The sequence below is a fragment of the Ipomoea nil genome, unplaced genomic scaffold (assembly GCF_001879475.1).
Source record: "Ipomoea nil cultivar Tokyo-kokei standard unplaced genomic scaffold, Asagao_1.1 scaffold0285, whole genome shotgun sequence".
NCBI classification, from domain to species: domain Eukaryota; kingdom Viridiplantae; phylum Streptophyta; class Magnoliopsida; order Solanales; family Convolvulaceae; genus Ipomoea; species Ipomoea nil.
Genome location: NW_017616713.1, coordinates 1 through 15,633, shown reverse-complemented (window position 1 = coordinate 15,633; position 15,633 = coordinate 1). Strand labels below are relative to the sequence as shown.

Genomic DNA, 15,633 nt, shown 5'->3' with positions numbered 1-15,633 from the left:
TACGTTATTATTAATTAGGTGGTGAAACTAATATGGTAGAGTGCTTACTTTGCGTCGAGGTGCATGGGTTAAATTTCTTGTATTTCCATTTCATCAACACAAGAAGTAAGATGTGAAGTCTCTATAAATATAATTAAAATTTATACATTTTCAAATATTATTACTGCTCGTTCACTTTTTAAATAACATAATTTTTTCCCACCTTATTATTAACGGAGGTGTAGCTCATATGTAGAGCGCTCACCTTGCATTATAGAGCCACATGTTTTAATTCCCTGCACTCCCAACCTGTAACCCTTAAAGTACGATGTGATTTGGGTAGTGTTGGCCCCACCCATATACTTAGATGGATAACAAAATTTATAAATTATAGTAAGTTATACCTTTTCAATATATTTAGTTCCCCTTGAATTTATTTTTCACGGGGGTGTAGCTCATATGGTAGAGCGCTCGCTTTGCATGCGAGAGGCACGGGGTTCGATTCCGCACCTCCATTTCAATTGGGTAGTGTTTCCTAATCAATATATTTAAATGGTCTTCTAATTTATTCAACTTTATTGTTACTTTTATATTACTATACTTCAATTGACAAATATAATAATTTTGAATTACATAAGATGAAGAAAAAAATTTACTATTTTCTTAGAGAATGTTGGAAGTGTCGTGCCAATATTTTATTGTTTGGTTTAATTTAACCAACCCTAATCAATCTTTTAATCGATCATTGATAAATGCAATAATTCATAACTAAAGAAATTTCAATAAAAAACTTTATTGTTTTTAAATCTTTTGGGTATGGACCAGGTCGGACAAATACATTTATTGTCCGAGCTAACCCTATTAGACCAATAATGTAATTATATAACTAGCCTAATCCAGTTTAAATAATAACCAGACAGATGGCATGCTAATTTGTGTTTTGACACCACTTAGAGAAATTGAGAGAGAACATATAGTCTTTCAAAATGGATCATTTTAATATTAGTGCTCCATTACTTTATTATTGATGGGGTGTAGCTCATTTGGTAGAGCGCTCGCTTCGCATGCGAGAGGATGTCTTAACCAGACACCTATACATTTATATATGGTCAATACACTCCAAAATCAATCAATCTATTTATTTTTAGATGGTCCAACTTGCTTAAATTATCGCTAGAGCAATGGTCCAACTTGCTAGAGCAATGGTCCAACTTGCATAAATTATCGCAAGAGCAATGGTCCAACTTGCTTAATTTATTTTATGAAATTCTAACTTATATTTACACCTAAGCTTTTAAATATGCTTGACGCTTGCTTACGTTATTATTAATTAGGTGGTGAAACTAATATGGTAGAGTGCTTACTTTGCGTGCGAGGCATGGGTTAAATTTCTTGTATTTCCATTTCATCAACACAAGAAGTAAGATGTGAAGTCTCTATAAATATAAATTAAAATTTATACATTTTCAAATATTATTCTGCTCGTTCACTTTTTAAATAACATAATTTTTTCCCACCTTATTATTAACGGAGGTGTAGCTCATATGGTAGAGCGCTCACCTTGCGTTATAGGAGCCACATGTTTTAATTCCCTGCACTCCCAACCTGTAACCCTTAAAGTACGATGTGATTTGGGTAGTGTGGCCCCACCCATATACTTAGATGGATAACAAATTTATAAATTATAGTAAGTTATACCTTTTCAATATATTTAGTTCCCCTTGAATTTATTTTTCACGGGGGTGTAGCTCATATGGTAGAGCGCGGCATCAGCCTTTTGCATGCGAGAGGCACGGGGTTCGATTCCTCGCACCTCCATTTCAAATTGGGTAGTGTTTCCCTAATCAATATATTAAAATGGTCTTCTAATTTATTCCAACTTTATTGTTACTTTTATATTACTATACTTCAATTGACAAATATAATAATTTGAATTACATAAGATGAAGAAAAAATTTACTATTTTTCTTAGAGAATGTTGGAAGTGTCGTGCCAATATTTTATTGTTTGGTTTAATTTAACCAACCCTAATCAATCTTTTAATCGATCATTGATAAATGCAATAATTCATGACTAAAGAAATTTCACATAAAAAACTTATTGTTTTTAAATCTTTTGGGTATGGACCAGGTCGGACAAATACATTTATTGTCCGAGCTAACCCTATTAGACCAATAATGTAATTATATAACTAGCCTAATCCAGTTTAAATAATAACCAGACAGATGGCATGCTAATTTGTGTTTTGACACCACTTAGAGAAATTCAGAGAGAACATAGTCTTTCAAAATGGATCATTTTTAATAATAGTGCTTCCATTACTTTATTATTGATGGGGGTGTAGCTCATTTGGTAGACGCTCGCTTCGCATGCGAGAGGAATGTCTTAACCAGACACCTTATAGATTTATATATGGTCAATACACTCCAAAATCAATCAATCTATTTATTTTTTAGATGGTCCAACTTGCTTAAATTATCGCTAGAGCAATGGTCCAACTTGCATAAATTATCGCAAGAGCAATGGTCCAACTTGCATAAATTATCGCAAGAGCAATGGTCCAACTTGCTTAATTTATTTTATGAAAATTCTAACTTATATTTACACCTAAGCTTTTAAATATGCTTGACGCTTGCTTACGTTATTATTAATTAGGTGGTGAAACTAATATGGTAGAGTGCTTACTTTGCGTGCGAGGTGCATGGGTTAAATTTCTTGTATTTCCATTTCATCAACATAAGAAGTAAGATGTGAAGTCTCTATAAATATAAATTAAAATTTATACATTTTCAAATATTATTACTGCTCGTTCACTTTTTAAATAACATAATTTTTTCCCACCTTATTATTAACGGAGGTGTAGCTCATATGGTAGAGCGCTCACCTTGCGTTATAGGAGCCACATGTTTTAATTCCCTGCACTCCCAACCTGTAACCCTTAAAGTACGATGTGATTTGGGTAGTGTTGGCCCCACCCATATACTTAGATGGATAACAAATTTATAAATTATAGTAAGTTATACCTTTTCAATATATTTAGTTCCCCTTGAATTTATTTTTCACGGGGTGTAGCTCATATGGTAGAGCGCTCACTTTGCATGCGAGAGGCGTGGGGTTCGATTCCTCGCACCTCCATTTCAATTGGGTAGTGTTTCCCTAATCAATATATTAAAATGGTCTTCTAATTTATTCAACTTTATTGTTACTTTTATATTACTATACTTCAATTGACAAATATAATAATTTTGAATTACATAAGATGAAGAAAAAATTTACTATTTTTCTTAGAGAATGTTGGAAGTGTCGTGCCAATATTTTATTGTTTGGTTTACTTTAACCAACCCTAATCAATCTTTTAATCGATCATTGATAAATGCAATAATTCATAACTAAAGAAATTTCACATAAAAAACTTTATTGTTTTTAAATCTTTTGGGTATGGACCAGGTCGACAAATACATTTATTGTCCGAGCTAACCCTATTAGACCAATAATGTAATTATATAACTAGCCTAATCCAGTTTAAATAATAAACCAGACAGATGGCATGCTAATTTGTGTTTTGACACCACTTAGAGAAATTGAGAGAGAACATAGTCTTTCAAAATGGATCATTTTTAATAATAGTGCTCCATTACTTTATTATTGATGGGGGTGTAGCTCATTTGGTAGACGCTCGCTTCGCATGCGAGAGGAATGTCTTAACCAGACACCTATAGATTTATATATGGTCAATACACTCCAAAATCAATCAATCTATTTATTTTTTAGATGGTCCAACTTGCTTAAATTATCGCTAGAGCAATGGTCCAACTTGCATAAATTATCGCAAGAGCAATGGTCCAACTTGCTTAATTTATTTTATGAAATTCTAACTTATATTTACACCTAAGCTTTTAAATATGCTTGACGCTTGCTTACGTTATTATTAATTAGGTGGTGAAACTAATATGGTAGTGTGCTTACTTTGGCATGCGAGGTGCATGGGTTAAATTTCTTGTATTTCCATTTCATCAACACAAGAAGTAAGATGTGAAGTCTCTATAAATATAAATTAAAATTTATACATTTTCAAATATTATTACTGCTCGTTCACTTTTTAAATAACATAATTTTTTCCCACCTTATTATTAACGGAGGTGTAGCTCATATGTAGAGCGCTCACCTTGCATTATAGAGCCACATGTTTTAATTCCCTGCACTCCCAACCTGTAACCCTTAAAGTACGATGTGATTTGGGTAGTGTTGGCCCCACCCATATACTTAGATGGATAACAAATTTATAAATTATAGTAAGTTATACCTTTTCAATATATTTATTCCCCTTGAGTTTATTTTTCACGGGGGTGTAGTTCATATGGTAGAGCGCTCGCTTTGCATGCGAGAGGCACGGGGTTCGATTCCTCGCACCTCCATTTCAATTGGGTAGTGTTTCCCGAATCAATATATTTTAATGGTCTTCTAATTTATTCAACTTTATTGTTACTTTTATATTACTATACTTCAATTGACAAATATAATAATTTTGAATTGCATAAGATGAAGAAAAAATTTACTATTTTTCTTAGAGAATGTTGGATTTGTCGTGCCAATATTTTATTGTTTGGTTTAATTTAACCAACCCTAATCAATCTTTAATCGATCATTGATAAATGCAATAATTCATAACTAAAGAAATTTCATATAAAAAACTATATTGTTTTTAAATCTTTTGGGTATGGACCAGGTCGGACAAATACATTTATTGTCCGAGCTAACCCTATTAGACCAATAATGTAATTATATAACTAGCCTAATCCAGTTTAAATAATAACCAGACAGATGGCATGCTAATTTTTGTTTTGACACCACCTAGAGAAATTGAGAGAGAACATAGTCTTTCAAAAATGGATCATTTTTTAATATTAGTGCTCCATTACTTTATTTATTTGATGGGGTGTAGCTCATTGGTAGAGCGCTCGCTTCGCCATGCGAGAGGTACGGGGTTCAATTCCCCGCACCTCCATTTTCTGTCTTAACCAGACACCTATACATTTATATATGGTCAATACACTCCAAAATCAATCAATCTATTTATTTTTTAGATGGTCCAACTTGCCTTAAATTATCGCTAGAGCAATGCGTCCAACTTGCATAAATTATCGCAAGAGCAATGGTCCAACTGTGGGCAGCAGCGGTACTTGCTTAATTTATTTTATGAAATTCTAACTTATATTTACACCTAAGCTTTTAAATATGCTTGACGCTTGCTTACGTTATTATTAATTAGGTGGTGAAACTAATATGGTAGAGTGCTTACTTTGCGTGCGAGGTGCATGGGTTAAATTTCTTGTATTTCCATTTCATCAACACAAGAAGTAAGATGTGAAGTCTCTATAAATATAAATTAAAATTTATACATTTTCAAATATTATTACTGCTCGTTCACTTTTTAAATAACAAAATTTTTCCCCACCTTATTATTAACGGAGGTGTAGCTCATATGGTAGAGCGCTTCACCTTGCATTATAGAGCCTACATGTTTTAATTCCCTGCACTCCCAACCTGTAACCCTTAAAGTACGATGTGATTTTGGGTAGTGTTGGCCCCACCCATATACTTAGATGGATAACAAATTTATAAATTATAGTAAGTTATACCTTTTGAATATATTTAGTTCCCCTTGAATTTATTTTTCACGGGGGTGTAGCTCATATGGTAGAGCGCTCGCTTTGCATGCGAGAGGCACGGGGTTCGATTCCCCGCACCTCCATTTCAATTGGGTATTGTTTTCCTAATCAATATATTTAAATGGTCTTCTAATTTATTCAACTTTATTGTTACTTTTATATTACTATACTTCAATTGACAAATATAATAATTTTGAATTACATAAGATGAAGAAACAATTTACTATTTTTCTTAGAGAATGTTGGAAGTGTCGTGCCAATATTTTATTGTTTGGTCTAATTTAACCAACCCTAATCAATCTTTTAATTGATCATTGATAAATGCAATAATTCATAACTAAAGAAATTTAATATAAAAAACTTTATTGTTTTTAAATCTTTTGGGTTTGGACCAGGTCGGACAATTACATTTATTGTCCGAGCTAACCCTATTAGACCAATAATGTAATTATATAACTAGCCTAATCCAGTTTAAATAATAACCAGACAGATGGCATGCTAATTTGTGTTTTGACACCACTTAGAGAAATTGAGAGAGAACATAGTCTTTCAAAATGGATCATTTTTAATATTAGTGCTCCATTACTTTATTATTGATGGGGGTGTAGCTCATTTGGTAGACGCTCGCTTCGCATGCGAGAGGAATGTCTTAACCAGACACCTATACATTTATATATGGTCAATACACTCCAAAATCAATCAATCTATTTATTTTTTAGATGGTCCAACTTGCTTAAATTATCGCTAGAGCAATGGTCCAACTTGCATAAATTATCGCAAGAGCAATGGTCCAACTTGCATAAATTATCGCAAGAGCAATGGTCCAACTTGCTTAATTTATTTTATGAAATCTAACTTATATTTACACCTAAGCTTTTAAATATGCTTGACGCTTGCTTACGTTATTATTAATTAGGTGGTGAAACTAATATGGTAGAGTGCTTACTTTGCGTGCGAGGTGCATGGGTTAAATTTCTTGTATTTCCATTTCATCAACATAAGAAGTAAGATGTGAAGTCTCTATAAATATAAATTAAAATTTATACATTTTCAAATATTATTACTGCTCGTTCACTTTTTAAATAACATAATTTTTCCCACCTTATTATTAACGGAGGTGTAGCTCATATGGTAGAGCGCTCACCTTGCATTATAGGAGCCACATGTTTTAATTCCCTGCACTCCCAACCTGTAACCCTTAAAGTACGATGTGATTTGGGTAGTGTTGGCCCCACCCATATACTTAGATGGATAACAAATTTATAAATTATAGTAAGTTATACCTTTTCAATATATTTAGTTCCCCTTGAATTTATTTTTCACGGGGTGTAGCTCATATGGTAGAGCGCTCGCTTTGCATGCGAGAGGCATGGGGTTCGATTCCTCGCACCTCCATTTCAATTGGGTAGTGTTTCCCTAATCAATATATTAAAATGGTCTTCTAATTTATTCAACTTTATTGTTACTTTTATATTACTATACTTCAATTGACAAATATAATAATTTTGAATTACATAAGATGAAGAAAAAATTTACTATTTTTCTTAGAGAATGTTGGAAGTGTCGTGCCAATATTTTATTGTTTGGTTTAATTTAACCAACCCTAATCAATCTTTTAATCGATCATTGATAAATGCAATAATTCATAACTAAAGAAATTTCACATAAAAAACTTTATTGTTTTTACATCTTTTGGGTATGGACCAGGTCGGACAAATACATTTATTGTCCGAGCTAACCCTATTAGACCAATAATGTAATTATATAACTAGCCTAATCCAGTTTAAATAATAACCAGACAGATGGCATGCTAATTTGTGTTTTGACACCACTTAGAGAAATTGAGAGAGAACATAGTCTTTCAAAATGGATCATTTTTAATATTAGTGCTCCATTACTTTATTATTGATGGGGGTGTAGCTCATTTGGTAGACGCTCGCTTCGCATGCGAGAGGAATGTCTTAACCAGACACCTATACATTTATATATGGTCAATACACTCCAAAATCAATCAATCTATTTATTTTTTAGATGGTCCAACTTGCTTAAATTATCGCTAGAGCAATGGTCCAACTTGCATAAATTATCGCAAGAGCAATGGTCCAACTTGCATAAATTATCGCAAGAGCAATGGTCCAACTTGCTTAATTTATTTTATGAAATTCTAACTTATATTTACACCTAAGCTTTTAAATATGCTTGACGCTTGCTTACGTTATTATTAATTAGGTGGTGAAACTAATATGGTAGTGTGCTTACTTTGCATGCGAGGTGCATGGGTTAAATTTCTTGTATTTCCATTTCATCAACGACAAGAAGTAAGATGTGAAGTCTCTATAAATATAAATTAAAATTTATACATTTTCAAATATTATTACTGCTCGTTCACTTTTTAAATAACATAATTTTTTCCCCACCTTATTATTAACGGAGGTGTAGCTCATATGGTAGAGCGCTCACCTTGCATTATAGAGCCACATGTTTTAATTCCCTGCACTCCCAACCTGTAACCCTTAAAGTACGATGTGATTTGGGTAGTGTTGGCCCCACCCATATACTTAGATGGATAACAAATTTATAAATTATAGTAAGTTATACCTTTTCAATATATTTAGTTCCCCTTGAGTTTATTTTTCACGGGGGTGTAGTTCATATGGTAGAGCGCTCGCTTTGCATGCGAGAGGCACGGGGTTCGATTCCTCGCACCTCCATTTCAATTGGGTAGTGTTTCCCTGAATCAATATATTTAAATGGTCTTCTAATTTATTCAACTTTATTGTTACTTTTATATTACTATACTTCAATTGACAAATATAATAATTTTGAATTACATAAGATGAAGAAAAAATTTACTATTTTTCTTAGAGAATGTTGGAAGTGTCGTGCCAATATTTAATTGTTTGGTTTAATTTAACCAACCCTAATCAATCTTTTAATCGATCATTGATAAATGCAATAATTCATAACTAAAGAAATTTCATATAAAAAACTATATTGTTTTTAAATCTTTTGGGTATGGACCAGGTCGGACAAATACATTTATTGTCCGAGCTAACCCTATTAGACCAATAATGTAATTATATAACTAGCCTAATCCAGTTTAAATAATAACCAGACAGATGGCATGCTAATTTTTGTTTTGACACCACCTAGAGAAATTGAGAGAGAACATAGTCTTTCAAAATGGATCATTTTTAATATTAGTGCTCCATTACTTTATTATTGATGGGGGTGTAGCTCATTTGGTAGAGCGCTCGCTTCGCATGCGAGAGGCACGGGTTCAATTCCCCGCACCTCCATTTTCTGTCTTAACCATACGACTATACATTTATATATGGTCAATACACTCCAAAATCAATCAATCTATTTATTTTTTAGATGGTCCAACTTGCTTAAATTATCGCAAGAGCAATGGTCCAACTTGCATAAATTATCGCAAGAGCAATGGTCCAACTTGCTTAATTTATTTTATGAAATTCTAACTTATATTTACACCTAAGCTTTTAAATATGCTTGACGCTTGCTTACGTTATTATTAATTAGGTGGTGAAACTAATATGGTAGTGTGCTTACTTTGCATGCGAGGTGCATGGGTTAAATTTCTTGTATTTCCATTTCATCAACACAAGAAGTAAGATGTGAAGTCTCTATAAATATAAATTAAAATTTATACATTTTCAAATATTATTACTCCTCGTTCACTTTTTAAATAACATAATTTTTTCCCACCTTATTATTAACGGAGGTGTAGCTCATATGGTAGAGCGCTCACCTTGCATTATAGGAGCCACATGTTTTAATTCCCTGCACTCCCAACCTGTAACCCTTAAAGTACGATGTGATTTGGGTAGTGTTGGCCCCACCCATATACTTAGATGGATAACAAATTTATAAATTATAGTAAGTTATACCTTTTCAATATATTTAGTTCCCCTTGAGTTTATTTTTCACGGGGGTGTAGCTCATATGGTAGAGCGCTCGCTTTGCATGCGAGAGGCACGGGGTTCGATTCCTCGCACCTCCATTTCAATTGGGTAGTGTTTCCCGAATCAATATATTTAAATGGTCTTCTAATTTATTCAACTTTATTGTTAGTTTTATATTACTATACTTCAATTGACAAATATAATAATTTTGAATTACATAAGATGAAGAAAAAATTTACTATTTTTCTTAGAGAATGTTGGATGTGTCGTGCCAATATTTTATTGTTTGGTTTAATTTAACCAACCCTAATCAATCTTTTAATCGATCATTGATAAATGCAATAATTCATAACTAAAGAAATTTCATATAAAAAACTATATTGTTTTTAAATCTTTTGGGTATGGACCAGGTCGGACAAATACATTTATTGTCCGAGCTAACCCTATTAGACCAATAATGTAATTATATAACTAGCCTAATCCAGTTTAAATAATAACCAGACAGATGGCATGCTAATTTTTGTTTTGACACCACCTAGAGAAATTGAGAGAGAACATAGTCTTTCAAAATGGATCATTTTTTAATATTAGTGCTCCATTACTTTATTATTGATGGGGGTGTAGATCATTTGGTAGAGCGCTCGCATCGCATGCGAGAGGTACGGGGTTCAATTCCCCGCACCTCCATTTTCTGTCTTAACCATACAACTATACACTTATATATGGTCAATACACTCCAAAATCAATCAATCTATTTATTTTTTAGATGGTCCAACTTGCTTAAATTATCGGCTAGAGCAATGGTCCAACTTGCATAAATTATCGCAAGAGCAATGGTCCAACTTGCATAAATTATCGCAAGAGCAATGGTCCAACTTGCTTAATTTATTTTATGAAATTCTAACTTATATTTACACCTAAGCTTTTAAATATGCTTGACGCTTGCTTACGTTATTATTAATTAGGTGGTGAAACTAATATGGTAGAGTGCTTACTTTGCATGCGAGGTGCATGGGTTAAATTTCTTGTATTTCCATTTCATCAACACAAGAAGTAAGATGTGAAGTCTCTATAAATATAAATTAAAATTTATATATTTTCAAATATTATTACTGCTCGTTCACTTTTTAAATAACATAATTTTTTCCCACCTTATTATTAACGGAGGTGTAGCTCATATGGTAGAGCGCTCACCTTGCATTATAGGAGGCCACATGTTTTAATTCCCTGCACTCCCAACCTGTAACCCTTAAAGTACGATGTGATTTGGGTAGTGTTGGCCCCACCCATATACTTAGATGGATAACAAATTTATAAATTATAGTAAGTTATACCTTTTCAATATATTTAGTTCCCCTTGAGTTTATTTTTCACGGGGGTGTAGCTCATATGGTAGAGCGCTCGCTTTGCATGCGAGAGGCACGGGGTTCGATTCCTCGCACCTCCATTTCAATTGGGTAGTGTTTCCCGAATCAATATATTTAAATGGTCTTCTAATTTATTCAACTTTATTGTTACTTTTATATTACTATACTTCAATTGACAAATATAATAATTTTGAATTACATAAGATGAAGAAAAAATTTACTATTTTTCTTAGAGAATGTTGGATGTGTCGTGCCAATATTTTATTGTTTGGTTTAATTTAACCAACCCTAATCAATCTTTTAATCGATCATTGATAAATGCAATAATTCATAACTAAAGAAATTTCATATAAAAAACTATATTGTTTTTAAATCTTTTGGGTATGGACCAGGTCGGACAAATACATTTATTGTCCGAGCTAACCCTATTAGACCAATAATGTAATTATATAACTAGCCTAATCCAGTTTAAATAATAACCAGACAGATGGCATGCTAATTTTTGTTTTGACACCACCTAGAGAAATTGAGAGAGAACATAGTCTTTCCAAAATGGATCATTTTTAATATTAGTGCTCCATTACTTTATTATTGATGGGGGTGTAGCTCATTTGGTAGAGCGCTCGCTTCGCATGCGAGAGGTACGGGGTTCAATTCCCCGCACCTCCATTTTCTGTCTTAACCATACAACTATACACTTATATATGGTCAATACACTCCAAAATCAATCAATCTATTTATTTTTTAGATGGTCCAACTTGCTTAAATTATCGCTAGAGCAATGGTCCAACTTGCATAAATTATCGCAAGAGCAATGGTCCAACTTGCATAAATTATCGCAAGAGCAATGGTCCAACTTGCTTAATTTATTTTATGAAATTCTAACTTATATTTACACCTAAGCTTTTAAATATGCTTGACGCTTGCTTACGTTATTATTAATTAGGTGGTGAAACTAATATGGTAGAGTGCTTACTTTGCATGCGAGGTGCATGGGTTAAATTTCTTGTATTTCCATTTCATCAACACAAGAAGTAAGATGTGAAGTCTCTATAAATATAAATTAAAATTTATACATTTTCAAATATTATTACTGCTCGTTCACTTTTTTAAATAACAAAATTTTTTCCCCACCTTATTATTAACGGAGGTGTAGCTCATATGGTAGAGCGCTCACCTTGCATTATAGAGCTACATGTTTTAATTCCCTGCACTCCCAACCTGTAACCCTTAAAGTACGATGTGATTTGGGTAGTGTTGGCCCCACCCATATACTTAGATGGATAACAAATTTATAAATTATAGTAAGTTATACCTTTTGAATATATTTAGTTCCACTTGAATTTATTTTTCACGGGGTGTAGCTCATATGGTAGAGCGCTCGCTTTGCATGCGAGAGGCACGGGGTTCGATTCCCCGCACCTCCATTTCAATTGGGTATTGTTTTCCTAATCAATATATTTAAATGGGTCTTCTAATTTATTCAACTTTATTGTTATTTTATATTACTATACTTCAATTGACAAATATAATAATTTTGAATTACATAAGATGAAGAAAACAATTTTACTATTTTTCTTTAGAGAATGTTGGAAGTGTCGTGCCAATATTTTATTGTTTGGTCTAATTTAACCAACCCTAATCAATCTTTTAATTGATCATTGATAAATGCAATAATTCATAACTAAAGAAATTTAATATAAAAAACTTTATTGTTTTTAAATCTTTTGGGTTTGGACCAGGTCGGACAAATACATTTATTGTCTGAGCTAACCCTATTAGACCAATAATGTAATTATATAACTAGCCTAATCCAGTTTAAATAATAACCAGACAGATGGCATGCTAATTTGTGTTTTTGACACCACTTAGAGAAATTGGAGAGAGAACATAGTCTTTCAAAATGGATCATTTTTAATATTAGTGCTCCATTACTTTATTATTGATGGGGGTGTAGCTCATTTGGTAGACGCTCGCTTCGCATGCGAGAGGAATTGTCTTAACCAGACACCTATACATTTATATATGGTCAATACACTCCAAAATCAATCAATCTATTTATTTTTAGATGGTCCAGACTTGCTTAAATTATCGCTAGAGCAATGGTCCAACTTGCATAAATTATCGCAAGAGCAATGGTCCAACTTGCTTAATTTATTTTATGAAATTCTAACTTATATTTACACCTAAGCTTTTAAATATGCTTGACGCTTGCTTACGTTATTATTAATTAGGTGGTGAAACTAATATGGTAGAGTGCTTACTTTGCGTGCGAGGTGCATGGGTTAAATTTCTTGTATTTCCATTTCATCAACATAAGAAGTAAGATGTGAAGTCTCTATAAATATAAATTAAAATTTATACATTTTCAAATATTATTACTGCTCGGTTCACTTTTTAAATAACATAATTTTTCCCACCTTATTATTAACGGAGGTGTAGCTCATATGGTAGAGCGCTCACCTTGCATTATAGGAGCCACATGTTTTAATTCCCTGCACTCCCAACCTGTAACCCTTAAAGTACGATGTGATTTGGGTAGTGTTGGCCCCACCCATATACTTAGATGGATAACAAATTTATAAATTATAGTAAGTTATACCTTTTCAATATATTTAGTTCCCCTTGAATTTATTTTCACGGGGGTGTAGCTCATATGGTAGAGCGCTCGCTTTGCATGCGAGAGGCACGGGGTTCGATTCCCCGCACCTCCATTTCAATTGGGTAGTGTTTCCCTAATCAATATATTTAAATGGTCTTCTAATTTATTCAACTTTATTGTTACTTTTATATTACTATACTTCAATTGACAAATATAATAATTTTGAATTACATAAGATGAAGAAAAAATTTACTATTTTTCTTAGAGAATGTTGGAAGTGTCGTGCCAATATTTTATTGTTTGGTTTAATTTAACCAACCCTAATCAATCTTTTAATCGATCATTGATAAATGCAATAATTCATAACTAAAGAAATTTAATATAAAAAACTTTATTGTTTTTAAATCTTTTGGGTATGGACCAGGACAAATACATTTATTGTCCGAGCTAACCCTATTAGACCAAAATGTAATTATATAACTAGCCTAATCCAGTTTAAATAATAACCAGACAGATGGCATGCTAATTTGTGTTTTGACACCACTTAGAGAAATTGAGAGAGAACATAGTCTTTCAAAATGGATCATTTTTTAATATTAGTGCTCCATTACTTTATTATTGATGGGGTGTAGCTCATTTGGTAGACGCTCGCTTCGCATGCGAGAGGAATTTAACCAGACACCTATACATTTATATATGGTCAATACACTCCAAAATCAATCAATCTATTTATTTTTTAGATGGTCCAACTTGCTTAAATTATCGCTAGAGCAATGGTCCAACTTGCATAAATTATCGCAAGAGCAATGGTCCAACTTGCTTAATTTATTTTAAGAAATTCTAACTTATATTTACACCTAAGCTTTTAAATATGCTTGACGCTTGCTTACGTTATTATTAATTAGGTGGTGAAACTAATATGGTAGAGTGCTTACTTTGCATGCGAGGTGCATGGGTTAAATTTTTGTATTTCCATTTCATCAACACAAGAAGTAAGATGTGAAGTCTCTATAAATATAAATAAAATTTATTAAATTAAACAAATTTACCTAATCACTTCATGCTCGTCACTTTAAATAACATAATTTTTCCCCACCTTATTATTAACGGAGGTGTAGCTCATATGGTAGAGCGCTCACCTTGCATTTTTGAGCCACATGTTTTAATTCCCTGCACTCCCAACCTGTAACCCTTAAAGTACGATGTGATTTGGTAGTGTTGGCCCACCCATATACTTAGATGGATAACAAATTTATAAATTATAGTAAGTTATACCTTTTCAATATATTTAGTTCCCCTTGAATTTTTTTTCACGGGGTGTAGCTCATATGGTAGAGCGCTCGCTTTGCATGCGAGAGGCACGGGTTCGATTCCCCGCACCTCCATTTCAATTGGGTAGTGTTTTCCTAATCAATATATTTAATGGTCTTCTAATTTATTCAACTTTATTGTTACTTTTATATTACTATACTTCAATTGACAAATATAATAATTTTGAATTACATAAGATGAAGAAAAAATTTACTATTTTTCTTAGAGAATGTTGGAAGTGTCGTGCCAATATTTTATTGTTTGGTTTAATTTAACCAACCCTAATCATCTTTTAATCGATCATTGATAAATGCAATAATTCATAACTAAAGAAATTTAATATAAAAAACTTTATTGTTTTTAAATCTTTTGGGTATGACCAGGTCGGACAAATACATTTATTGTCCGAGCTAACCCTATTAGACCAATAATGTAATTATATAACTAGCCTAATCCAGTTTAAATAATAACCAGACAGATGGCATGCTAATTTTGTTTTGACACCACTTAGAGAAATTGAGAGAGAACATAGTCTTTCAAAATGGATCATTTTTTAATATTAGTGCTCCATTACTTTATTATTGATGGGGGTGTAGCTCATTTGGTAGACGCTCGCTTCGCATGCGAGAGGAAATGTCTTAACCAGACACCTATACATTTATATATTGGTCAATACACTCCAAAATCAATCAATCTATTTATTTTTTTAGATGGTCCAACTTGCTTAAATTATCGCTAGAGCAATGGTCCAACTTGCATAAATTATCGCAAGAGCAATG

At 32.6% G+C, this 15,633-nt stretch overlaps 8 non-coding genes across 8 annotated transcripts; all 8 read left to right on the top strand.

The window, feature by feature from the left end:
* Window positions 1-5,658: 5,658 nt before the first annotated feature.
* Window positions 5,659-5,731, top strand: TRNAA-UGC. The gene has a single exon. It is a non-coding gene; the product is annotated as a tRNA-Ala (tRNA).
* A 3,144-nt stretch (window positions 5,732-8,875) lies between these two features.
* TRNAA-CGC lies at window positions 8,876-8,947 on the top strand. The gene has a single exon. It is a non-coding gene; the product is annotated as a tRNA-Ala (tRNA).
* A 652-nt stretch (window positions 8,948-9,599) lies between these two features.
* Window positions 9,600-9,672, top strand: TRNAA-UGC. The gene has a single exon. It is a non-coding gene; the product is annotated as a tRNA-Ala (tRNA).
* A 516-nt stretch (window positions 9,673-10,188) lies between these two features.
* On the top strand, window positions 10,189-10,261 carry TRNAA-CGC. Its single transcript has one exon. It is a non-coding gene; the product is annotated as a tRNA-Ala (tRNA).
* A 687-nt stretch (window positions 10,262-10,948) lies between these two features.
* TRNAA-UGC lies at window positions 10,949-11,021 on the top strand. The gene has a single exon. It is a non-coding gene; the product is annotated as a tRNA-Ala (tRNA).
* Window positions 11,022-11,537: 516 nt separating this feature from the next.
* On the top strand, window positions 11,538-11,610 carry TRNAA-CGC. The gene has a single exon. It is a non-coding gene; the product is annotated as a tRNA-Ala (tRNA).
* Window positions 11,611-12,295: 685 nt separating this feature from the next.
* Window positions 12,296-12,368, top strand: TRNAA-UGC. The gene has a single exon. It is a non-coding gene; the product is annotated as a tRNA-Ala (tRNA).
* Window positions 12,369-13,582: 1,214 nt separating this feature from the next.
* On the top strand, window positions 13,583-13,655 carry TRNAA-UGC. Its single transcript has one exon. It is a non-coding gene; the product is annotated as a tRNA-Ala (tRNA).
* The last annotated feature ends 1,978 nt before the right edge of the window (window positions 13,656-15,633 follow it).